At 44.6% G+C, this 25,478-nt stretch overlaps 1 pseudogene; it reads left to right on the forward strand.

Annotated features, from left to right (window-relative positions):
* Nucleotides 1-2,468: 2,468 nt before the first annotated feature.
* On the forward strand, nucleotides 2,469-3,545 carry LOC115272642 (annotated as a pseudogene).
* The last annotated feature ends 21,933 nt before the right edge of the window (nucleotides 3,546-25,478 follow it).

The raw sequence follows: 25,478 nt of genomic DNA on the forward strand, positions 1-25,478 counted from the left end.
TGAAACGGTGTCGTATTGGTGCAGCGATAGACAGACCAGGGGTCATCAGATCCAGCCCACTGCCTATTTTGGAAATAAAGCTTTCTTGGAGCACAGCCCCACTTGCTGGTTCCTTCTACACTGCAACAGCCGGGTAGAGTTATGTAGGAGACTCTGGCTCACAACACATAAAATATTAACTATCTGGCTCTTTACAGAAAAAAATTTGCTGACCCTTGAAATAGGCCAATGGAATAAAAGACCAATGGCAAGTGGCATTTCAATACAATTGTGAAACAGTGAAATATTCAATTTGTGGGTTTAGATTAACTGATTATACATATGGGAAAAAATAAAAGTAAGTCTCTTCTTTAAACGTTACCAAAAAATATATATATATCATAGAAAGATTAAAGACCTAAACATGAAAAGCAAAGATTTCAAAGTTTTAGATAAAAATGTATACAATATCACCTGAACTTGTGAGGGGTAAGAATCTGTTAAATAATACATAAAAAGCTTCAACTGTAACGTAAAAGATTGATAAATTTGATTTTATTAAAAGGGGAAACTTCTGTACAATAGAAAACTTCATATACCAAGTTAAAAGACCAGTCACATGCAGGGAAGATTGATTCACAATGTGTATAGCAGAAAAAAGAGTTAGTTTCCAGAATATATAAAGAATCATAAATCAGGGGCACCTGGGTGGCTTAGTTGGTTGAGCGTCAGACTTCAGCTCAGGTCGACCTCACAATTTGTGAGTTCAAGCCCCCACATAGGCTCACTGATGTCAGTGCAAAGCCTGCTTTGGATCTTCTGTCTCTCTCTCTGCCCCTTCCCTGCTCATGCTCCCCCTCCCCCCAAAAAAAGCATAAAAAAAAAAAGAATTACAAATCATTAAGATAAAAGACAAACAACAGAAAATAGACAAAGGATATTTCTGAATGGGCAATTCACAGAATTCACAGCATCCTAGGTGGGTTAAGGAAGATTTTTACCTCATTAGTAATCAGGAAAATGAAAATAACAATAAGATATTATTTCATCAGTTAGATTACACTGAGTGTTGACAAAACATAGGGTAATCAGAAGGTTTTATTCATTGCTGGTGGTAGTATGTATGAGTGTAACCAGTTAGGAGAAAAATTTAGTGATACGTGGTAAAGGTGAAGACACACAAACCCTGTGACGTCCCCTTTCCAGGAATCTCCTCTTGAAAGCTGCTTGCACAAGGGCCCAACGAGACATGTACAAGCATGTCCAGGGCAGCTTCATTAAGAACAGAAAAAATTAAGGGTACCTGAGTGGCTCAGTCAGTTTAGACTCTGACTTTGCCTCAGGTCATGATCTCATGGTTTGTGAGTTCAAGCCCGTATTGGGCTCTGTGCTGACAGCCCAGAACCTGGAGCCTATTTCAGATTCTGTATCTTCCTTTCTCTTTGCCCCTCCCCTGTTCATGCTCTGTCTCTATCTCAAAAATAAACATTAAAAAATTACTGAGGATTCAAAAAAATTACTGAACATTCAAAGGAGTTTGTGTTTATGTGGAATATATATATTGATATTTATTCAAAATTGAAACTAAGAATGTTTAATATTTTGTTAACCATTTAAAAAAATAATCAACCCATTACACATTAACATAAATGACATATTTGTATTATCCAAGAAAGAAATGTTTGGTTTAATAGTAGATAACTGGGTTTTCATATCTACATCCAATTTTTTGCAATATGTTGTCTTGGTTGAAGTATATGAAGAAAATCTTGCTTCACACAGATATGTAGTTGGGGAGAAGTATTTTAATAGCTTTTTCATATAATTAGATATATTTTGATGCTACACTAAAATGTGACATAAATGGTAGTTTCTTAAAAGTTAGTTGCAATGTTAATGCTTAGGTTTTAATGTAAACTAAAGTCATGTTAATGCTTCAGACTGTTACATTAAAACCGATTGGTCCCTCTTGCATGGGAACAGTTCCTTCCTTCCTCCCTTCCTTCCTTCCTTCCTTCCTTCCTTCCGTGTGATTCTGTAACATTAACAGTTTGGATGCAAATCTTCCAGATGTTGACTCATCTCATTATAGAAGATCCAAGACAAGCCCCACACATTTGTTAATTAATATCACCACCAATCATATCAGAAAAGTCATTAGGTATTGGGAAGCTTTCATGATTATAGTGGCAAATGTATCTTTTAAAAAATCCTACTTTTGTTTGAAAAATCAGATCTTACTGTTGGCAACAAACTCCGTTAGATGTTTTCCCTAAAGCAGCAGGCTCACTTAATTTTTAAGAATATGTGCTCAACACCCAAATCTGAATAACCAGAGTTCGTCTATCAGTCATGCTTTCAAGTAAAAGTGGTGGTATATAGGGAGAAAGGGCTAGTTTAGCTTGCAGCTAAAATGATCACACAATGCTTTTACCTGAGACAACCATCATACTTTGGTATGTAGCGGAATTGCTTCATGTGTACTTTGCATGTTGACACACAGAATATTTTTAGGAGCCTTTTCCCAACTGGCTGGGAAGTTGGTGGACATTCAGACTGAGTGTGCCTACCAAAAGCAGCCAATCATCTTTCAAAACAAGAAGAGGGTCCTGCTTGGAGAAACTGGCAAGGAGAAGCTCCCATGATGCTACAAAAACATTGATCTGGGCTTCAAGACGCCCAAGGAGGCCATTGAGGGCAATTATATTGATAAGAAATGCCCCTTTACTGGTAACGTCTCCATTCAAGGGCAGATTCTGCCTGGTGTGATGACCAAGATGAAGATCCAGAGGACTACTGTCATCCACCGAGACTACCTCCACTACATCTGAAAGTACAACTGCTTTGAGAAACACCACAAGAACATGTCCGTGCACCTGTCCCCCTGCTTCAGGGATGTCCAGATCGGCAATGTCATTGTAAGGACGCAGGTCTGATTCAGGCTTCCCCTGTACTTAAAGGCCAAGGTGCCAGCTTCTCCATATTATTGGCCAATGGAAGGGCGCACATTGCCCAGGGAAGGAGGGACAACTCTTGTGGCACCCAATCAGGAGAGGCCAGCTAACACCTTTGACCTTTTTAGGGGTGGACCTAAAGATGGAGGCTAGTCACACCCCGCCCTACGTGAGGGTCTTAGTCATGCCCTACGTGAGGGTCCTGGGCCCACTCTGTGATTGGTTGATACTCTAAATGTTGTGATTGGCTCCCACTACTGCCAGTATTGATAGGGGGGTAGGGAATAGATCACTGTACCTGTGTCGTCATTTCTTGTAATATCCCCTTCCTAGAAAAGCCCCTACACCGCCATGTTTGGGGCTCTCTCCACGTGGCCAGCAGGTTGGTGAAGTCTGTGAGCCTGGGCTTAAGCCCGTAATAAAGCCCTTTGCTTTTGCATGCATGACTCGGTCTCCCTGGTAGTCTCTGGTTTCTTTTGGGGCGATATTGGAAACTTGAGCATAACATCTTCACATTGGATGAGTGCTGGCCCCTTGAGCAAGACTGTGTGCTTCAATATACTCAAAGTCACAAAGGCCACTGGCAACAAGAAGCAATTCCAGAAGTTCTGAGACTAGACGTCTGCCCACACCTCCGAGAAAAATAAAATTATTTTCCCAGTCAAAAAAAAAAAAGGAAATATTTTTAGGAGATGATTATTTAAGGACTGAGATTTAATAAAATTAATAATTTGTGCTGCTTCATCAGGGGCATTAAGTGAAATGCTTGCTTTCTTTCTTTGAGTGCAGTGTGAAGATCACAACTACTGGTACATAGTACTGTTTGATTCTATTAATTTGTGCTAAGGCACCTGCTGTTTTCCCCATCATTGTTTTTGTTCCATCAGTGCAAATGTCAACACAATGAATCATGATGAAAATAGTTTTGATCTTGTGCATCTCCTAAAATTGTCTTGAGGTCTTATACATTGAGAACTGCTGCTAGAGGAAATGGGGAGACATGGTGAAATTTGCAATTCAGGAAGACTGTTCTGACAGCAGCATGGATAATGAACTAGTTAGAATCCATCTGGAGGCAAGGATTATGGTAGTGTTCCAGGAAAGACGATGTGGACTAGGAGAGAGACTGTAAGTATAGAGAGCATAGGGATAAGAAAAATCCCGAGTCCAGGATGACTCTAGGCTTCCATGATTGCATGTTAGGATTTACTAAGATAGAAAACTTAGGGGAGCAGCAGCTTGGGGGCACAGCTCATGGAGTTCAGCTTTAGTTATGTTGATATTGAGGTACTGTCCATTGGAAGATATCTGGAGGGAGCTGATTATATGGACATTGAGATATACATTTGAGAACTGAGATCAGAGAACAGGAGCCAAGCTTGGAGGATAAGTCTAGAGGCTAGAACACAACCAACCTGATGTTAGGCTTTAATGAGCAGGTAGAGAAAGAGGGATCTACAGAGGAGACTGAGGAGGAATGATATAAAAAACAGGAGAACTGTAGGAGATCAGTGTCATGGAAAGCAAGAGAGTGCTTCCAGAAGGCAATGAAGGCAAATGCTACAGAGACCTAAGAACCAAAAGGAGTCCACTGACACGTAAGCTCCAAGAAATTCTTTATAGCACCACAACCTAGAGCCTGGAACAGCGCCTGGTTTAGAGATGATGCATAATGATTTCTCATTGAATGAATAAATGAATATGTTGGATATGGCCATTGAAGGCCATTGACAACTTTTGTTTGTTATAGTGGTTCTGTGGTGTGTAGAGATGAAAGCCTGGCAGCTGTGTATAGAAAGGTAAATAAAAGGAGGGGGTAAACTTGGTTAATAAAGGGAAGGGAGGGCTTATATTGAGTTCGGTCAATTTTTCCTTTTAGAATGAAAGAGACTTTTGAGTGTGTTTTTTAAGCTCTAGGGAAAGGGATCATTTGAAAGGGAAATATTGACAATCATGATGAATTCAAAACCTTTTATTCACAACTCCCTGTATTCCTGGAACCTCTTTGGTCCCCAGAGGCATAAGATATACATTCTCCTTGACACAAGGAGTAAACTGGTGGTTGTACCTAATCACCCACAAGTAAGTCACTGCTGAGAAATTATGCCCCCTACTGTGTTATTCCTTCCTAGCACCAGACTGTAATTTCTCCCATCCTTCATAGCCCGGGCCTCTCATGCATTACTGGATTTCAAGGCATCCCACTCAAGATGAAGCGCCCATATCTATCATGAGGAGTTCAGCCACGGGAATGACTTCCAGTTTCTTTGGAGTGCCTTCTTCCCTCTTACCTCCAAGCCTCTTCTTCCCCTCCATCTCAACCGACTCATCACACTAGAGAGCCCAGTGTGGATACCCTCCCCTGTGCCTCCTCTATTGTGGCACTCAACACACTAGATTGTAAATGCTTATTTGCAATCCCTGCTTCCCCCACTAGCCTAGGAGCTCTGTGGAGGTAGGAGTGCCTTGTTCTCTGTGTATCCCCAGTACCTAACATATAGGAAGGCTCACTCAAAGTGCAGAGCCACGAACCAATGAACACATGCATATATTCCTTATCTTTTTTCGTCCTGATTCTCTTCATGAGTAAAGGAGACCCAGGCAAAGAAGCAGACTTGGAGCCAGGATCCTAAGAGTCCCTTTAGGACATATGCAGTGTCTCTCTAGAATCCCATCATTACCTACAGACTTAAGCTCCAAGCAGCCTGCAGACTTGGAGGCAGTGAAGACTACATCATAATAACCGTCTATTAAACTTCAAAGGGAGAAAAATTAAAAACATGAATAGAGCTAATTGCTGGCTGCCACAAATTGGTTCCTGGGCATTATAAATGGTTTAATAGTTGGTCTAGATACCATTGTGATAGGCCGGTGCCTTATATAAAGACAAACACAGAGAGATGCAGAGATAACTAACAGAGCCTGTGACCTCACCCAGTCGCAGCTCCATAGCCTAAAGGGAAGACTTTTACCAGTTCTGTGTGTTTGGCATAATTATCTGTCGCGAAGTAGCCAAAAATGACTCTCTTGTTCAACAATTACATTAACCAGTCTAGGTGAAACAAACGACACAATTACTATCCCAGGATGCCTGGGGTCAGATTGGGCTCTGAAGCAACCAACTGCATGCCCACAGGCCAGTCGTCTCTATTACTCAATGTGCTTGTTATAATACATACGATCATGCATTCACTTATTCTTTTATTTAATTTGTTCACGTATTCATTTATTAAGCACCTACTGCATTCCTGGCACAATGCTGGGTACTGGGGATACCCGGAGGAATAAGATGAAATCCCTGACATTATTACACTCATACCTGCAAAGTTATGCAAAGAAACTAAAGGAACGCAATATGACAATGCTGTTGAGGTCTATACAGGCACTGCAGGTGGGCAGGGGAAGTCTGTGCAGGTGCTATGGGGGGGACAGAGGAGGCCTGCACAGGTGCTGCAGGGTGGGAGGATAGGGGAGGTGTGCACAGGTGTGACTGAAAATTTGCTGGGAGAAAAGTATTGAAGTCTTGAGAGGGAGAGATTTCTGAACCGGGCTTTAAATGATTACAACAGGCAGTGTAGCAGAGATACAGGATAAAGAAATGTTTAGGAAACTGAGCATTTCGGGGGTGTAGTTAGACCATTAGGGGCCTAATGAGGTCAGCTAACTCTCAGGGAGGTCTCTGGGCATTCTTCTGTAGGCTATTAGACAGTGGTTCTCTTTTTTTTGTTTTTAACTTTTTATGTTTTTTATTATTTTTGAGAGACAGAGACAGCACGAGCAGGGGAGGGTCAGAGAGAGAGGGAGATACAGAATCTGAAGCAGGCTCCAGGCTCTGAGCTAGCTGTCATCACAAAGCCCGATGTGGTGCTCGAACCCATGAATCGTGAGATCATGACCTGAGCCAAAACCGGACGCTTAACCGACTGAGCCACCCAGGTGTCCCCAGACAGTGGTTCTCAAACTTGAGGGTCCACCAGTATTATCTAGGAGGCGTGTTCAGACACAGACTGCTGGGCCCCTCCCCCAGAATTTCCGATTGAGAGGATCTGGGGCCGGGCCTAATGATGTATATTCCAAACAAGTTTTCAGGTACCAAAACCGCTGCTAGTCCTGGGGCCACCCTTTGGGAAGCAGTGTACTAGGGAACCTATCCTTCTTTTTTTTTAATTTTATTTATTTTGAGAGAGAGAGAGAGAGCGAGCAAGAGAGAGCAGGGGAAGGGGCAGAAAAGAGGTGGGGGGAGAGAGAGAATCCCAAGCAGGCTCTACACTGTTAGTGCAGAGCCCAACCTGGGGCTCAAACCCATGAACCGTGAGATCATGACCTGAGCTGAAACCAAGAGTCTGATGCTTAACTCCTGAGGCACCAGGCACCCTGGGAGTCTCCCCTTCTGATGATGGCATGAGCAGTATGGCACGTTGGAAGGAGACAGGCTGAGAGCAGAGAGACCACTAGGAGGCTTGTAGGAGCTCCTAGAAATAAAACTTGTGTCAACTTTCGTTAAGTCAAGAGACTCCAGTTCATCTTAAGCTCTTGTGTTTATTTCTTTTCCTAGCTTGTTACTGGGGCCTGAAATTTTCACCACTAGAGCTTTCTTCATTTGGATTCTGAAATGCTTCCTATTTCAACAAATACTTCTGGAAGGGGCAGCACATGAAATTGCTATCAGCCATTTACTATACAGCGTTTATCTAGGAGATCCTTTCTACACCTGAGTGGGATAAGATGCTGCTCATTTTTAATCCCCTGGGAGGGGACTTGGGCCCCGGGCTGGTTGTGTCTCACCCTGGCAGCAGGACACGGCCTGAATCACTTCATCTCCCTGAGCCTCCGTCTCAGTTTCTTCCTTGGTGAAATGGGGATCATAACAACACCTGCCACACAGCGTTATTTTTTGCTGTTGTTATTGTTTGTTTTTGCTTTTTATAATTGCATTTAGAGAATCTATAAGAGCTCTTGGAAAATATCAAGTGCCAAACAGAAGTACTAAAAGATACATGCATGCACACACACACATATATGCAGACACATCTGTTAGTACTTCTTTTAGCATACTGAAAACTCCAGAGGCTTCTTAATGGATCCAGATTTGTCAAGCCTCTTGGTTGTTGCTCTGTGTGTGTGCGCGTGTATATGAGAGAGAAGGAAAGTGGGGAGGTAGGGAGTGAGACAGCATATGTCAAAGTGGAAGGAGGAGGCTGATAATATTTTCATTTTTACTTTCAGGCTTTTGATCGTGTTTCCAACAGCATTTTAGTAGATTTCTACATTAAAACAGATTAGGATTCAGAAGTTTTAGGGTTGGCGATTTCTCCTTGCTATCAAATAAAAATTCTTCCTGGGGTCTTTCGGGATTTTCTGGGCTCTCTGTGGAATATTTACAGTTTTCCACAAGCCCGGGAATAGTCGGTATTGATGAGGCTCAGACTGAATGCATCCAATCCCTTTAAACAAATTCATGTCTAGCCAGTTCTACAAAACCTTTCTTTAACCTTGATGTAATTCTCCACCTCCAGGGTATTGACAGGCCAGGTTTAAAGAACTCCTTTTACTGAATGTGATTGAAGTTTTCCTTTCGTCAGGGAGGGCTGCACAGAGGATGTAACAGGTTATTTTGGAGTGTGTTGGCAGGCGCGCCCGGGAACGGCAAGCTATCAGCTTACCCACAAGTGAACAATTACCCTGGTGGCGTGGCCAATCACACCACCTCACCATGGTAAAAGAAAAACAACCCTCTTGTCCCAAGGAGAAGAAAGGAGACATCTACCAATTTGTAAGAGGATAATTTCCTAATTACCCCATGAAGATTGTTATTTCTGGTGGGTCCTTAAATCAGGTTGGGAAGGGTGAAATCTGATCCTTCCTTTCCTGATGGAAAAGGGTTAGATTTTCAAATAGTGTCTCCCCCTACAGCCAAAGGAAGGATTTGCTCATCTCCTCTGTGTGAGTTGTGGAGGCAGCCCCTGTGGGTAGGGGAAGGTCCCCAAGTGGAAAGGCCAGAGCCCAGCACCCTTCAGGTTGGTCACAACTCCATGGTTTAATTACTTGGAAAACCTCCCTCCTGAGTGTCAGGAGGCCCCAGCAGAATACATGACTCATAGCACAGAACATCTGAAGGTTTTAGAAATGAAGGCTGCCTCCCTCTTTAACAACCATTAAATTTCCCTCAAGGCATCTTGTGAAAAAAGGAGGGTTGTTCTGGTAGTGATTACCAAACCGTAACCAATCCCCAGCCACACATGGAATACACCCAGATTGATGCCTACTATTCAGGAAAAAAACCTAACATTTCAGAAAGGTGGATTATGTGTTCCAGAACTTTTCCTTCTAGTGTCTTGACTCTTTGCAACAACTCTGTGTGGCAAATGTAACAGGAACTATTTGCAAATGGGGGAAACTGAAGCTCCACGTCGAAATTCCCCAATGAAGGAGCAAAGTTAGCGTGCCCAGTCTCACCCGACCATACCACAGGCTTCCAGAAGAGGGAGGCGGCCTCGTAGGTCTCTGCAGGCTAAGCCCTGCCTCTGCTTTCCTGTAGTTTGCCTCCTCAGTTAGGGGAGGCAACAGGCAGGAGACCCAGGAAAACGGATGGTCAAGGGGAGAGGGTGTAAGAGGAAAAGCAGGGAAGAAAATGTGGTAAGACCTGTGTGTGGGGAAGGGCTGGCCTTGGATAGAGAGCTGGGGCTGCTACCAAGTAGGTAAAATGGGGCTTCATTCTCCACTTTCTCGGGTTCCAGAAGGGCCTCGCTCCACTCCTGGGATCCACCCATTAACTCAACAAGTATTATTAAGTATTAAATATTACTAAGCACCTTCTCCGTCGCAGGGACCCTAATAGGCACTGGGAGTAGAGCAAGGGACAATCAAACACAAATCCTCCCACAAGGGGCTTATATTCTAGGGGTTTCCATCCAGTGGCTTCCGGCCTTCTTTTTAGGCCATTTGGAATTCTCTATTTGGGGTCCCCTTCGGATTTCTGTTCACAGACCCTCGGCGCACACTCAGACACAAAAGGCTCATCTACGCACACGCGTACACAGGCTTTCCTTAACGCACTCGCACGCACACGTCCCGCCCCGCTTTGCAGCCCCTCTCCCATGCTCACGCCGGCACACGCACGCACAACGTGTACACGCACACCCTGCCCCCCTCTTCCCTGCAATCTCCGTCTCACGTCGAGTGTCTGTGCCCCCCGGGCGCGCCCCGCTCAGGCCCTGGGCAGCAATTACTCCGGGCCGGGCCTGACGGGAGCCGAGATGGAAGGCGCGCTCGGTGGCGGTGGGGTTTGGGCAAGGCACAGGTGGAAAACAATTATCAAGCTCTTTGGAAACAACCCCAGCCCTGGGTCTGTGGTGGAAACTTGGACTCCTTGGCCTGAAACTAGGCCGAGGAGCAGTGTCAGGAGGTGCGGGCCTGTCCCTCGGGGCTGATCGACTAGATGCTTTTTCTCACAAGGCATTTCAGTGTGTTGTTTTGTTTCCAACCCTAGCAACTGTCTACCGAGGCTTCTCTCGAAACAAAACTACAAACTCTGCAGCTACCGCAAGGCCTCGCAGATGACCGGTTTTCATTCCTTTCTCAGGCTCGCGCCTTCGCGGGAGCTCCTAATCTGGGGCAGCTCCGTACCAGGCCGCTTTGTTTTTTTGGGTCAGTGAGCACTTTGGTGAAGTTCTCCCAAGGTTATTTCCACCTTCGTGTCCTCTCAAGGAAGAGAAAGAGGAGAATGGCAAGATAGGAGGACGGTTCCTTCCTCCCACGCAGAACAGCTTGTTCCGTGCCGAAAGCCCAGCTCTGAAGGGCCCCTGTCAAGTTGGAGGCGGGATCTCACAAGGTCAGGGTGCAGCCTGCTTTGCAGTTCAGCAGGCCCCTGGCGATGTCCTCCTGCAGCCCCTATGGTTCAATGTCAACAGCAAGGGCTCACACAAATCTGGTTCACCCTCCTCTTCAGGGCAGGAGTGAGTTCCAAGAAGAGAGAACAATGTCTTTATCCTCTGCCAGAAACTTAGTTGAGGAGGGAGAACGAGAAACCAACTCCTGCTGCTCACTGCAAAGAGACGGGCACCAGCTCATGGGAGAGCATGGAGGACATTTATTCTCCAGCGAGCTGGGAGCGTTGGGAGCTACTGACCCCGGAGTTTGAGGGGAGAACTGTCCTCATTACCTGTCCATTAGCCCTTGTCCCTGGGAGCCTCCACACATGTCCCTTTGAATTTTCACAGAGACTTTTCAACAGCTCTCGTCATCCCCATTTTACAGAGGAGGAGAGTGAGTTTCAAAGGGATTTAAGCACCTTGCCAAAGTTCATACCTAGCTATAAATGGAGGAGGCAAACAGGACCAACGGGCCAGCTTCAACTAGCTTTATGACCAAGAGAAATTCATTTTCCTGGTTCTTGCAAAGCGGTGGATAGGTTTGGGAGTAAGGATAGACTGCATCTGCTCCAGTCACGTGACTTTCGCCTCTGCCCTGTAAACAGTCCTTGTTCTTTCCGAACTTGTAGATTTCTCTCACATTGTTTCCCAACTTGGACTGCTTTCCACCAGTGGGACTCCTATACACACATCAAGGCCCAGGTAACAAACCTTTTCCTGCATGAGCCTTTGCCTGCCCACCTCTAGCTTTTACACTGCAACATTTACATTCTGTGCCATAAAAATCTAACCTTTATTATATCATCTTTTATAGTTTCAGTTTCATTGGTCTTATTTCTTCAGACAGACTGCTCTCCATAAGGGCTGGGACTATGGCAATAGCCCCTTCCATTATATACCACTGTGTTTCCAGCATAGTGCTAGGCACAAAGTTGTACTAGGTAACTCTTGTTGGCTAATTGATCAGACACATTCGAAATTGGCCCAGTGTGGGCCAAGGAGATTTGCTATAAGACCTTGAAAGGTGGTATTTTGGGGCTCGTGGCCATCATTAAATAGCAGCAACTCCCCCTCACTGGATGGCTTGCCTGCCTGGTTCCTCCAGACTGTCAGGCAAGATCGCACCTGGATTACCTGAGAAAGAGAGACAGAGCTTCATTGTATTCTCTGTTCACATGAGACATCCAAGGATTGCTTAGACCAGGCTCTGCTGCTTTAATGCGTATGGCATGCAGTGACAGCTAGACACAGGACACAAGAGATCTGGTTTAAAATTGAAGTAGAACAGACAAAATAAGAAGGCAAATGATTGCTTTTTGAAGTAGTTCTGCACTTTGCGTTGAAGGTTTTGAGACTCTTCAAGTACATTGTCAGAGGCCAAGTCTCTTCCTGTTACTGTGTCAGCTCATCCCTGACCTTTGCAGCTTATAATATGTTTTCACATCCATCATCTCATTTATTCCTCACAAAACTTTGAGAGTAAATAATAGTAACAACAGAAAGGTTTATAAAATACCTATATTTATTTAATAACTGCAATATACTAGGCACCATTCTAAGGACTTTATATAAATTTGTCCCCCCTCAGAAACTGAGGCACTGAGGGTAATGATTTCAGACCCTTACAGTCTTCCAGGTGGTGAAGCCTGCCCTTGAACCTAGCTCTCTCGATCTCCTACCTGGCAGAGAGAGGGACAATTGTCAGGCCACTTTGTCTCATGCCTGAGGCTTCATCCAGTGCTCGTTTCACTCAATACTTCCAAAAACTCTCTCAAGCTGATGTGAAGCAGAGCCCCAGCTTCATTCCTAAGGAAGGTGCAGTTGCCGGGGTGGGTATCCTGGGCTCAAGGGCAGAGAGACCAGAGAACCGGACTTAGAACCAGGGCTTGCTCTGCCCCTTGCTAGCAGGTGTGAACTTGGTCAGTTCACTGAACCTTTCCCAGCGAAAATATCTTCATCTGCATGTTAGGGATGATAATCCAAAACGACTTGACAGGGTTGTTGTGAGGATCCAATGAAATAGTTAAAGAAAAGCACTTGTAATCAACGTCCCCTCCTGTCTCATTTCTCCTGGATAGATGCACGGTTTACTTGTGGTGGATTGATACAGTTATCCTCCTGAATCCAAGGAGGTGGGGGTGCGGGGCACTCTGGGAAAGGAATGATTACTCTGGTTATCATCTGGGGAGAAGGCCTATGTTCAGATGGAAGTGGGAACTACGGAGAGCTCTAGAACCTCAACGTCTTTCTCTTCTGCTTGGACCCTAAGGGCGCTAGACAAGCTGGAGGGCACCCCTAGGAGACAGGTGGGGCTGGACTGAGAGGCCTCCCTCCCTATATTGGGCCACAAGGTGCACACATTCATCTGGCTTTATGTCTTGTTTGTGAGGTACATCTCCTTAACAAAGCTCCCGCCTGGTCTCAGCTGTGCTACTGAGGGGAGCAGTGGCCCCGGGGCCTGGACCTCATGCTGGCCAGCCCAGTGCAGTGCCAGCCATTATGTGGTGGTGGGAATGTCCCAAGGCAGAGACGAATCAAGATTTGTTAGCAGTGAGAATCCTCCTGAAAGAGAGAGATGCATCGAGTAAGGAAACTAACATTAAAGCCCTGCTCTGCTCTCAAGTTGCTTTGTGGGCAGCTTCTCACCTAAGCTTGACAGTAATGTACAGGGTGGGTGTCTGAGAAAACTCAGTCTCACTGAGGTCAGCTGGCTTGCCCCAAGAACCCTGCGCGCGTGTGTGTGTGTGTGTGTGTGTGTGTGTGCGCGTGTGTGTGTGGCTGAGCCAGGATCCAAAGCAAGGTCTGTGGGACTCACACGCCCATGCCCTCCATACACTGTGCTGAGTGCTCAGGACAGCTTAGCCTTCTGTGGCTCTTTGTTTCTGCTTGAGACAAGGGGGGCAATGTTTATTTCATTGGCTGGGATGGTGAGATCTTTATCCATGTTCAGAAAACACATATTAAATCCCTAATTGTATGTGGCACCGAGGAAAGCACTGAATAACTGTGGATACAGAAATAATTAAGTCAAGTACACAGACAGGCTTTCTACCCTCTGGGAACAAAGGCTCTCTGGCATGTGAAGATGGCACAATGGCTCAAAACACCCCGGTCATGGCTGCCATTCTCTGAGGCCAGCCAGACTCCCACCACAGCCACAGATGGCACCCCTCCCCTTGGCAAAGGTGTGCCCTGGCTGACCGGGAGGTGGGAGGGCTTTCACAAACCCATCCCTACTTCTGGGAAGTGCTTCTGAGAGCTTAACCAAGGCTTTGGAGGCAGATAGAGGTGAGTTTGAAGCCTTCTTATAGGCTGTGTTACCTTGCACAGCTTCCTTAGGCTCTCTAGGTCCTAGTTTCTCACCTATGGAATTGGACGAATGGGGATACCATTGTGTTAAATGAGATAATATATATGAAAGCACTTAGCACAATTTTCCAACATATGGAAAGTTCTCAATCATTAATGGCTATTACTACAGTGGTTGGGTTGCACTCAAAATAGATTTTAGGGATGAGGGAAAGGATTATGGGGAGGAGTTGGGGGACTTTGGATTGCACAGCAGAGGGACACCCCTTTACTACCCCACAGCTTTGTGGATGCTGCAAGTTAGCAAGGCCTCTTCTCCTGAGACCGCCAAGAGACTTGGCCTTCCTGGAGCAGTCCCTCAAATATCTGTCTCTTAGCGATTGTTCTTTAGTTTTTATTCCAGAGACATGGAAGACATTCTTCAGGCACAAGACACAAAGAGAACTTGAAATGCATCATCCCAGAGTATCTATACAGTATACAGTAGGAATTCAATAAAGGTGGCCAACTGGGATATCTGGGGCTTCTGTCTCCCCAGACCCACAGAGGAGGCTGCTGTCCTGATCATAATTGCCTATAGAGTTAAAGAGCTGTAAACCGCATCAGGTAAGACATCTGGGGTGCTGAGGGGCTGCCATGGGAGGTGGAATGTTCCAAGATGTTCTTTTGAGCCTGTGAGAATGCACACCCCTTGCTCACCCAGAGCTGGATGGTCAGGGGAGAGGGCGGGGAGTGACCAAGGGCACACGCTGCAAAAAATCTTTTGTTTCTTATTGGCAGAGGCCCTGTACAACACTGGCTTCATGCTTAATGGCCTGTCTGGGGGAAAAAAACCCACAGAACCAAGGGAGAAAAAGATTAAACTCATAATAAAACCAAACCCAAACATCACCGCCCTCCTTGTCCTCCTACCCAGCCCTCACCTTACACTGTGAGCTGTCTGCCAGCCAGTTCCCCTCCCAGGCAAATAATATTTATTCCAGGAGGCCCTGACACACCAGGCCAGAACAAGACAATGCTTGATTGTTTCTTCCTTCCCCCTGCGGCAAACGATGGGTTGGAGCAAAAGATGTGAAAAGGGAAAGGAGCAATATTAATGTTCTTCTCATGGGACCTGGCTCTGTGAGCTGTCAAAACAAGCCTGAGATAAGGGCGGGGGATGGGGGCGGCTCGGGGATTAGTGCTGCTACTCCCTGACCTGCTCAGAAAGTTTCGCTCTTTCACCAAAGTTCCTGGCAGCTGTGACCACTTACATGGCTTTTGCTTCCATTAACCAGGAGAGTCATTAAGTCATGGAGCTTAATGAAGCTCTACAGGGCCCAATCGTCACTCTGCCCTGGAAAGTGCCAATTCATTGCTTGTAGGTAAAAACTCTGGAGATCATGACTAAGTCAGAGGTGAGCTTTTCTAGCTTTAGGGATTGACAGCTGACCCTAACATGACCCCATGCTAGAAAAATCAGCTTGTGTGACTCAAAGTCTCCAGCACTTTGACCAGTCAGAAGATGGAAGGTGGGTGACCACTCAGAATGGCTCGGATCGCTGCTTTTCCCGGGTTCTCAGCTCTTGTTAAGGCTTGAAAGGTCCAGAAAGATCTCTTGCCATTATGGATGTTCATCACTCAGGTGCTTGCTGAAGGCTGATAATGTTTATATCATACCAATCAAAGTTTACTCCCTCCTGGATCAGGCAATTGCCAGGCTGGGCTAGAACCAGGGAGCTGGTTCTTCTGTCCTTCCTTGAAATTGGGGATTTTGTCCACTTTTTCCCCTGAGCGGTGCCTGGCATGGTGTTTATAGAATATTTGCAGGAAGGAGGGAGGCAAACAAAAACCCAGGGCTCACCTCCTTTATCCTCCCCTGGGTGAGAGTGGCTAAACCAGCCAGGGTGCGGACGCCATGATTGCCCAGAGAAGCAAAATGGAATGGAGTACTCGTCAGCGATTCAAAGCTTCCATTTATTCTAACACACTTTATTCTCACAATTATGTTAAGTGAGGCAGAGAGATATTACCACCCCCAGTTTGCAGATGAGGAACTCCAGGTTCAGGAATGTTCACTAACAACTAAGTAAGTAACAGACCCGAGGACTTTTGATTCCTAATATTGTACTCTTCCCATGTTCACTGCAGGAGCTCCTTCTCTCTCTCTGTTTCTCTCTTGCTCTCTCTCTCATAGGTGGCTAGAAGGGAGGCACTGATGAACTGAAGAACTTAGCTTCTAACCTGGTGGTTGCCCACCTGCCGGTGTCTCTTTTTCACGTGTCAGGACCCACCAGACTGTCCGTCTCAGCACAGAGGCCCGGCCCTGGAAAGGAATCAAGAGAAAGAGGAAAAGAGCCTGACAGCCTGTCTCTTGGCCTATTTCACTGAAATCAGAAAGTGGTTTGGACAATGAAAAGGTTGGGGCTGATGCTGTTCTCAACAAGGGACTGTTTTCCTTCCTTAAATCCATCTTCTCAGCAATTTCGCTCTTGTCTCTTGGGGCTAAGTGGGAGGGATTGACCTGCACCTGCATAGAACCGAGAGCATAAAGACTGGGAACTGGAGCAGGACATTTGCCAAAGCGGGGGGCGGGGGGATGGTATGCAGGAGGAGTAGCAGCTCCCAGGAACACTTGGCTCCCGTAACTCCGGTGGGGGAATATGCAGCCTTGTAGCTGCCCAGGTGGTGGCTGGCATTCTAGAAACGCTGCTCCTTAGAGGAATTGTGATGGGGTCCATGAGCCAGGACTGGGAAGCCTGGAAAACCTGGGATAACTAGCAGTCTGGCTTATCCCATGTGGGGTTACTCAGCCCATAAAAGTATTTATTTGTTAAGGGAGAGGCAGATCCATGTCCCCTCTTTTGACACCTAGACCGCAGAGAAGAGAGAGCTGTACCTCCTTCGCCCCTCCCAGCAACCTGGATGGGGCGCTCCCTGCCAGGCTGATGCGGTTGCTGGGAAGAACACCTGGTGGGTGAGCAAGGCGAGAGTCTCCCGCTGGCAGCTGGGACCTGGCACCTGGCACCTCAGCCGAGAGCCAATTGTCATTCAGTGGAGTGCAAGGCCCGGGCAAGAAGCTTGAGAATACTGTTCCAGACACATTTTTGTTTTTAAAGATACCTACCCCAGAGTGGGCCTGACCTCACCAGTGAGACTAGCTTCATCAGCCCCCCAAAAGCTAGCTCTCCAAGAGCCTCCCTGAAATGTACCACCTTTCCTTTTCTTTCCATGGCTGGGTAAATTTTGGTTCCAAGACCAAATGAGTAGAAGATTCAGGAGGTTTTATGTGTTAGAGTACAGATCTGAGCTGTGCACCTCTGGTTTCTTTATGCGATTTCAGTTCAGATAGCAGGAAAGTGCAGGAGAAGGCCAGCTACTGTTTGAGATGGTGATTTACTTGTTTCAAGGTACTGCGAGAGAACAGGTAATTATTGTGTGAGCTTTTGGCATTTAGAAAGAACACGGTCGATGCTCAAGATACATGGGCTCCAGTTCTCGCTCTGGCGTGAACCCACTGTGTGGCCTTAGTGAGTTAGTCTTTCTGGATCTCCATTGTCTCACCAAGAAACAAAAGAAATTGTCTCACTAGGGCTTCTTCCAATTCCAGTATTTTACATTCATACAATCACTAATCTCAGTCCTAATGTCCTTATTGACAAAGACAATGCCACTGATACAACTGAGGTAGGATGTGAGTTCTGAGTCATTTTCTGCTCTGCTGTTGGATCTGCACCCCAGCCCTGTTCCCCTCATCTGTCACAGTTCCTATGCAAGAGGGCCTGCCCAGGGCCTCTGCTATCCTCTGGAGTCCTCCAGAGGGTGCCACCCAATGGCCACAACAGGGCTAGGAGGCCTGGGTCTCAATTCCAACCCCAGGAATGGATTTGCTGGTTGGCTGCAGGCAAGACTTGGCTTCTCTGAGCCTCATCCGCCCAGCGGGTTAAATAATCCGCCTTGGGAAAGCACTTTGGTTTGCTTCAGTGGGAGAAGCCAGAGGAGCACGAAGAAGCCTCGCTGTGGAGGCTGAGTATCTAAATTCCAGAGCCTTTGGGAGCCAGTGGCCCTTTACTAATGGGTGGCACACTCAGCGGAACTTTGTTCATTTCCTAGTTTGCATGGACCAAGGCCTCCTGGCGGATGCTGGGTGACTTGTTCGCATGCACCGTGAACTTGGATCAAGACACCTTCTTTTTGGATTAGTCCTAAGCCTGGTTTTGAAGCATCTTACTGGGTTAGTGAATGGCTTTGAAATGCATTTCAGTGAGCTCTTCCTAACCTCACTCATCAGGCCTTGAGGAACTGTGCTTCTTTCGACCAACCTAGCTTTGCGCCATGCTGGAGGCTGCTGAGTCATACAGGCAAGACCCGTTACCTGCCAAACATGGCTTTCCTGGACCCACTTTTCCGGTACAATGAACCAACAGAATTAATCTGAGAGATCCTTCCTTCTTTTTAAAATTTTTAATGTTAATTTATTTTTAAGAGAGAGAGAGAGGGAGAGACAGAGTGCAAGCTGGGGAAAAGAAGAAAGAGAGGGAGACACAGAATCCGAAGCAGACTTCAGACTCTGAGCTGTCAGCACTGAGCCCGATGCAGGGCTTGAACACACGAACAGCAAGATCATGACCTGAGCTGAAGTTGGACGCTTAACCCACTGAGCCACCCAGGTGCCCCTAAGAGCTCCTTCATTTTATCCTCATTTCCCCCTTCCCATCCTCCCAGCCGAGCCCAACCCCCACTTCTGCACCTCCGGTGGGGATTCCTAAGCTAAGAAGGGAGAGCAATCAGTTCAGACTCCAAGACATTATATGGTGAAATGATTTATCACTTCCAGGAGAGGCACAGTATGTATGGTTCATAATCTTTTATAGTAATCACTCAATAAGGATGTTACATCAAAGAACTCTTTAAATATCCTTTAAGTCTCTAGAGATTAGTGCCAGAGTCTTGATCTTTCTGTGAATATTTACACAATGGCTAACAGTCTTCTAGGTATGATGGGGCATGCATTGGAAGGCAGGACTCTGTTTTCAGGAAGATAAGACATCCATGAATAACAATATATATAAATTAGAGAGAAGACATGCAAATGACTGCCCATGTATTACAAACTTGAGAGGAATTCTAGAAGAATGCAATGGTAACCTGCAACATCAATACCACAAACACTAACAGTTGAATGGAGATGTTTGACTCATGTTGGAGTTGATTGGGGCTGAATGTTTTCTTATAACAAGGCGTACGGTTTCCCTTGAGAATCGCTTGATAGCAACCCGGAAATAGACATCTTTCTCTCTTTTACATCTGGATAGTTTAGAAAAATATAGTGAGCCTTGGGTTCAGTCAGATTACATTATAATCCCTATTTTGTCGTTTATTAACTACGAACAGACTGAGAACAAATTACTTCTGTGAGTTTTAGTTTCCTTAACTATAAAATGAAAATATAATACCTTCCTTCTGGGTAGGCAAAGTTCAATTTAAATATGCACATAAATGTGAACTTCCTGGGATGATATTTGGCATAGAATGGACAGCTAATAATAGCAAGTAGCATAATTAGCAGTACTCATAGTAGGGGAGGTGGTAGTGACAGGTGCAATAGGCCTCGTAAGGGTAGGAGTGGGAAGCACTGACTTCCAGCCTTCTCTCCATGCCCTCAATCCTGTCCATAGATGGAAACAGATTTATTGATGACCCACCTCATTGGTCCATATTGGGTTCATGTGTTCATTTAATAATCTTTTATGGAGTACCTTGTAAGTTGCAAGCAACAAACTCTCTGCCCTCATGGGGCCTATGTGTTAGTGACTTTGAGGAAAAAACCCTCTGGGTCACTCTGCACTAAATATAGGTCTTTCAGATTTCCCATCTTTATTGCTTTATGTTACAATCAAGTCTCCAGTACAACCCGCTCTAGGTAAGAATAGACTGAGGCAACACAACCCTCCATAGACACACACCAGCCACTTGTGATTTTTTTCTGTTGTCATGAACTAGCCAAAATTTTTCTTCTTTTTTTATTTTTTTAAGTTTATTTATTTATTTTGAGATGAGAGAGAGAGAGAGAGAGAGCGAGCAAGCAATCAGGGGAGGGGCAGAGAGAGAAATAGAAAGAGAGAATCCCAAGCAGGCTTCACAGTGTCAGCACAGAGCCTGATGTGGGGCTTGAACTCACGGATTGGGGATCAGACCTGAGCCAAAATCAAGATTTGGGCACTCAACTGACTGAGCCACCCAGGCACCCCCTTTTTAAATTTATTTTAAAGAGAGAAAGAGTGTGCATGAGTGGAGGAGAGGAGCAAAGGGAGAGAAAGAGAGAGAATCCCAAGTAGGCTCCTTGTTTAGCACAGAACCTGACATAGGGCTCCATCCCACAACTCTGTGATCATGACCTGAGTGGAAATCAAGAGTCAGACACTCAACTAACTAAGCCACTGAAGCACCCCCAAAGTTTTTCTTCTTAAGCTATTTTTATTTTTTTCTCAGAGTGGAAGGAATGTTCCCCTGATTAAGTAAGGTATAAATTCAGACCTTTCTTCCTAGTAATTGGGATTTGGAGTAGACTGAGAACCGCTGCCACTTTGGGCTGAAGTTGTCATGTAACTCAGTGCCTTGTTTTCCCCTTTTACAGTGGAGGTAGGGGAAGGGAAGGGTACTCTCAGCAAGGAGAAAAAAAAATCTAGAAACCTCTGAGGTAGATAGTGGGAAGGAGTTCAGGGGACAAAGACAGAAAGGTAGACCCGTAGAGCCTGGGCTTCACAAGAAGTCCCTGCTTTCCTGGAAATAGATCATGAAGTAATTTAATAAAAAAATGAACTGTGTAGTAATCACAGCCAGGTGTTTCTTTCCTCAGGTCTCAAGCATGAACGCTGTCTTCTGGCTGTCAGTGCGAGTGTAGGGGACTGTAGTCCTGTCAAGGGTGGACAGTGACGAGACGGCAGGAACTCGTGTGACACCAATATGAACCCTTCACCCAGAACTCAACTCCACCTCAGGGATTTCTGAGCTGTCGAAGAAAGTTTGATGACTTTTCTTGCTTAATCAGACCCTGTTAAGCTCCCTTGAGGCTAAATGGGGGTGGTGAATTTTGTGTCTTTCTGTGAGAGGGTACAACTTCCAAAAGCAACAACCTTCCTTCAAATAAATGTGTAACCAAAGAAAAAGGTTGTCTACTTTATAAAAATAAGTACAAAAAATAAATCCTCTTCCAACAAAAACACTGACCTCTGCATTACAGAAATTCTAGGATCTTCGTGGCCTAGCAGAGTAACAATATACACAGTAGTTTATTTTTATTTTTAAAAAAATTTTAATGTTTATTTATTTATTTTATAGAGAGAGTGCAAGCTGGGGAGGTGCAGAGAGAGAAGGAGACAGAAGATCCAAAGTGGCCTCTGTGCTGATGGCAGAGAGCCCAATGTGGGGCTCGAACTCATGAATCATGAAATTATGACCTGAGCCAAAGTCGGATGCTTAACCGACTGAGCCACCCAGGTGCCCCTACACAGAATTTAAATGTATGTGTTGAGTCAAATTAGGTTTCTGTGGTTCCCCCATCTCATTTCTTTGTCATCTGTCATTGATGTCTAGTATGCAGTGAGAGCTGCTAGGCACTCAGAGAAAATCTGTCCCAATGTCCATAAAATAGCAGCTTCTGTTTTTCTGACTTGATATTCTCAGGAATGTCAGAACAGAAAATGCATCTTTAGCTGAGTCCCAGTAATTAAGGACTTAGTGAGCACTTTATGTTTTACCAACCCTTAAGTCACTGTCTACTACTCATTCATCAGCACATTTTCTCTGGGGTGATAGTTGCTGCTCTTCCCACAGTTACGTTTTTCTAGAAAAAATAAGATCCAATATTGGATAACTTTAATCAGGCAAAGAATATCTCAAGACCTTAACCCTATTTATTCCAACAGAAGCTGCAAATTTGTTTCGCTAGAACAAAAACGTCATTGTGTAAAAATTAAGCTAATTATACCATCTCCCCACCCCCCAAAGGAATAGTATGTCATCATATGTAGAGGCACTGGTGGGTAGTGATTAAAGTCCTGGAGTCAGACAGATCTGGGTAGAGCTCCCTGCTTTGAACTAGTAACTACTCATGGGACCTTGACCAAGTGACTTGACTTCTCCACCCCTACTTCTCCCTCCACAGGGCATTGTACGACGTGTGTTGAATAAGACAACATGGTGCAGTGTTTACATGCTACATAGTGCTTAGTCACTTAACAGAAAGTTATTTTGATGGTCATGATTGCAGCTAAAACTGATATGGGTAGGCAAGCTGCAGATATTTACAGGCTAACAGGGATTTACACAGCTACACTCTAAGAATTTCTGCATTCCATTTTATAAGGAAAGATAAAAATATTAGCTCCTATCACAAAAGACCGTATATTGCATGATTCCATTTATATGAACTGTCCAGAACATAGAGACAGAAAGTAGATTAGCGGTTGCCTAGGGCTGGGTAGTGAGTGCGTAGTACTCATAAACTCTTCTGGACTCACTGCTCAAACCAAGGCTGAATATTGTGCTTAGCATTTCCTTATTTCCTTGCCTCTTTTAAAAACTCATCCTCTTTCTTTCTTTCTTTCTTTCTTTCTTTCTTTCTTTCTTCCTTCCTTCCTTCCTTCCTTCCTTCCTTCCTTCCTTCCTTCCTTTTTCTTCCTTTCTTTGTGCCTAAATGGTGTATTATCTAGCTTAGCTTAATTTGGTTTTAATTTTAAATAGTTTTCAAACTTTGTAGCAAGTCTGTCATGTTGTATGTGATCTTCTGAGTCTTGCATTTTTTTTTATTCAACATGATGCTAGAAAGCTTTTCAGACTGCAGAACATTCCATTTTATAAGTGTACCACAACTTTATTTATGCACTTTCCTTTCAAGCAGTATTTAGGTTGTTTCCAGTTTTTGCTATTTTGATAAGTTCAACTGTGATAGTTTTGTATATATGTGTCTTTGGTGTACATGAGCCTATTGTCTCTTGAGTATATACTTACAGAAATTGGATACATACGTAATAGATTTGCTGGTTATGCAAGCATCCAACTTTACAAAATAACGCTACATGGTTTTCCCACCAGCAATGTGTATGAAACCTTGTGATATCCAACACTTGGTATTGTTAAACTTCTTAGATTTGTTCATCAAATGGGTGTAAACTGGCATTTAATGATAATGAATTGTGATCTGCCTCTTCCTGAAGATTGGTGAGGTAACTCTGAATCAATTTATATGTTTCTTTAAAAAATATATGAAACTCCACTTCTAACTAAACTTTAAAGGAAATCCAAAATATCCCTTTATTTTAATCTCAGTAAGTCCTCCATAGACATAGGCTGCACTCACTGGTTCTATATATGTTTCTTGCTTTGTGAAATCCTTCTCTATGGTTTTTACCGATTTTTAAATTGAGTTGAGTTTTTTCTTACTTTTAGGAGTGCTTTATATATTTTCAAAACTAACCTTTTGTTGGCTATGTGTATTTCCAATATTGTCTTCATGTTTGTAGCGTATCTTGAGCTTTTGGGGATTTTGTCTGCAAACATAAATTCTTAGTCTTAATATAGTCATATTTATGTATCTTGTCTTTCATAATTAGCAATGTCTGTGTCCAGTTGAAGAAATCAATACAAGATCATAAAGATATTCACTTATGAATGTCTTCAGAAAATTTTCCAATTTTGCTTTGACATTTGTATTCTTAATCCATTTGGTGTTGATTTACAGTGGTGCGAGACAGGGATCCATTTCCAATTATTTCCAAGTAAAAGTGCTACCTTTTTCTAGTGAAGGGAGGAGGATTGAAACCTAGGTCTATCCAACTTGAAAGCCTGTGCTTTCAGTTACTATTGTTGTTTGCTATTGTAAGGAAATGGTAGGATGGATTGGACTGTTTAACTAACACATGCTAGGGGCACTTGGCAGTTGGTTGAGCGTTCAACTTCAGCTCAGGCTTTGTTCTCATGGTTTGTGAGTTCAAGCCCTGCATCGGACTCTGTGTGGACAGCACAGAGCCTGCTTGGGATTCTGTCTCTCTTTTTCTCTCTCTGCACCTCCCCCACTTGTGCTTTTTCTCTTTCTCTCTCTCTTTTTAAAAATAAATAAATAAACAAAAAAAATCTTACTAACAAACACATGCTAGAAACTGAGAGAAGAGGAATCTAGCAGGTTCTAGCCCCTGTCTACTGTGCATTATCAGGAGCTGAGGGCTCCATTGGGTTCTTGTTTTCAAATGATTTCTTCCCCTTCTAAGTGTCATGATAACATATTCTGGTTTCTCTTTTGCCATTGGCAGTTGCACAAAGGGGTCCCCATGATAAGCTCTGGGTTCTACTTCTTTATTTCTTGTTTCCTTCATTTCTTGGGGGTGTTACTGACACTGTACAAAAGAGTATCCTCTGGCTTAGAGCCAGACAGATCCGGTCTTAATGCCTCTGTTCTACCACACAGCAACCTTGGGGAAATTAGACCCTTCCTGAACCTCACTTCCTTCCCTCTGTGTCCCCACTCAAAATGCAAGTCCTTAGTAGGAAAGGGGCTTAGCTCACTTGTTCATTCCTATTAGAAGCTGGGGGCACAGGAGACTGTGGTGGCCATCCCTACTGGGACCACTGGCATTGTGGAAGGGTAGCTCCCTAAAGAGCTGACAAAAATGACAAATGTCCTCTACAGCCTTTACTTGGTGGGAAGGCTCTTGTCACTTCAGCTGCCCTGTGAGCTCTTGGTGAGCAGCTGTCCTACCTCATTTCTTCTGGAGATTTCACATTCAGTGCTGTGTACACAGCAAAACCTTAATCAGTGATTTTTGAATGACTGAGTGAGAGAAAGAGTCCTTGTTCTCAGGGTCTTATACTTAAGAACTAGCCTTTTGGTTTTGTTTGAATTTGGTTTCCCAGTAAAAACAAAAACAAAAACCAAAAGCCAACCATCAAAATAGAGAGGAGAGAAAGGCCTTTCTCCACATGCTTTCCCAGGTGCCTAGAGCTGGCTTTGAGAAGCTTGGGTGTGACAGACAAACTCCCACTCTGTCCCTAATTGATCACCACCACCTGGTGGGAATGTTTACTGCTTGAGCCTCTTATCCCTTGGCAGAAGGGCTCTCTAGGTCAGCAAACACAGCAGGAGTAAGAGGGGAAAACCACCTCCATGGCACACACAGCACCACCTTTACTCTACAACTCTATATATAGCCTCGTAATTAATCAACAAGTGATGAGGTATCAGAACATCTCTGGGTCCTGTTGCTGCCCAGGGCACTTTGTATTGTCACCGCGTACATTTTTCATCCAAGCTAAATAGAGCACTGGGTGGGGTGCTGTTTCTTGCAGTATTGACAGGCCCCTTGTCCCAAAGGACTGAAGGGAACAGGCT

Source organism: Suricata suricatta, chromosome 11 (genome assembly GCF_006229205.1).
Source record: "Suricata suricatta isolate VVHF042 chromosome 11, meerkat_22Aug2017_6uvM2_HiC, whole genome shotgun sequence".
NCBI classification, from domain to species: domain Eukaryota; kingdom Metazoa; phylum Chordata; class Mammalia; order Carnivora; family Herpestidae; genus Suricata; species Suricata suricatta.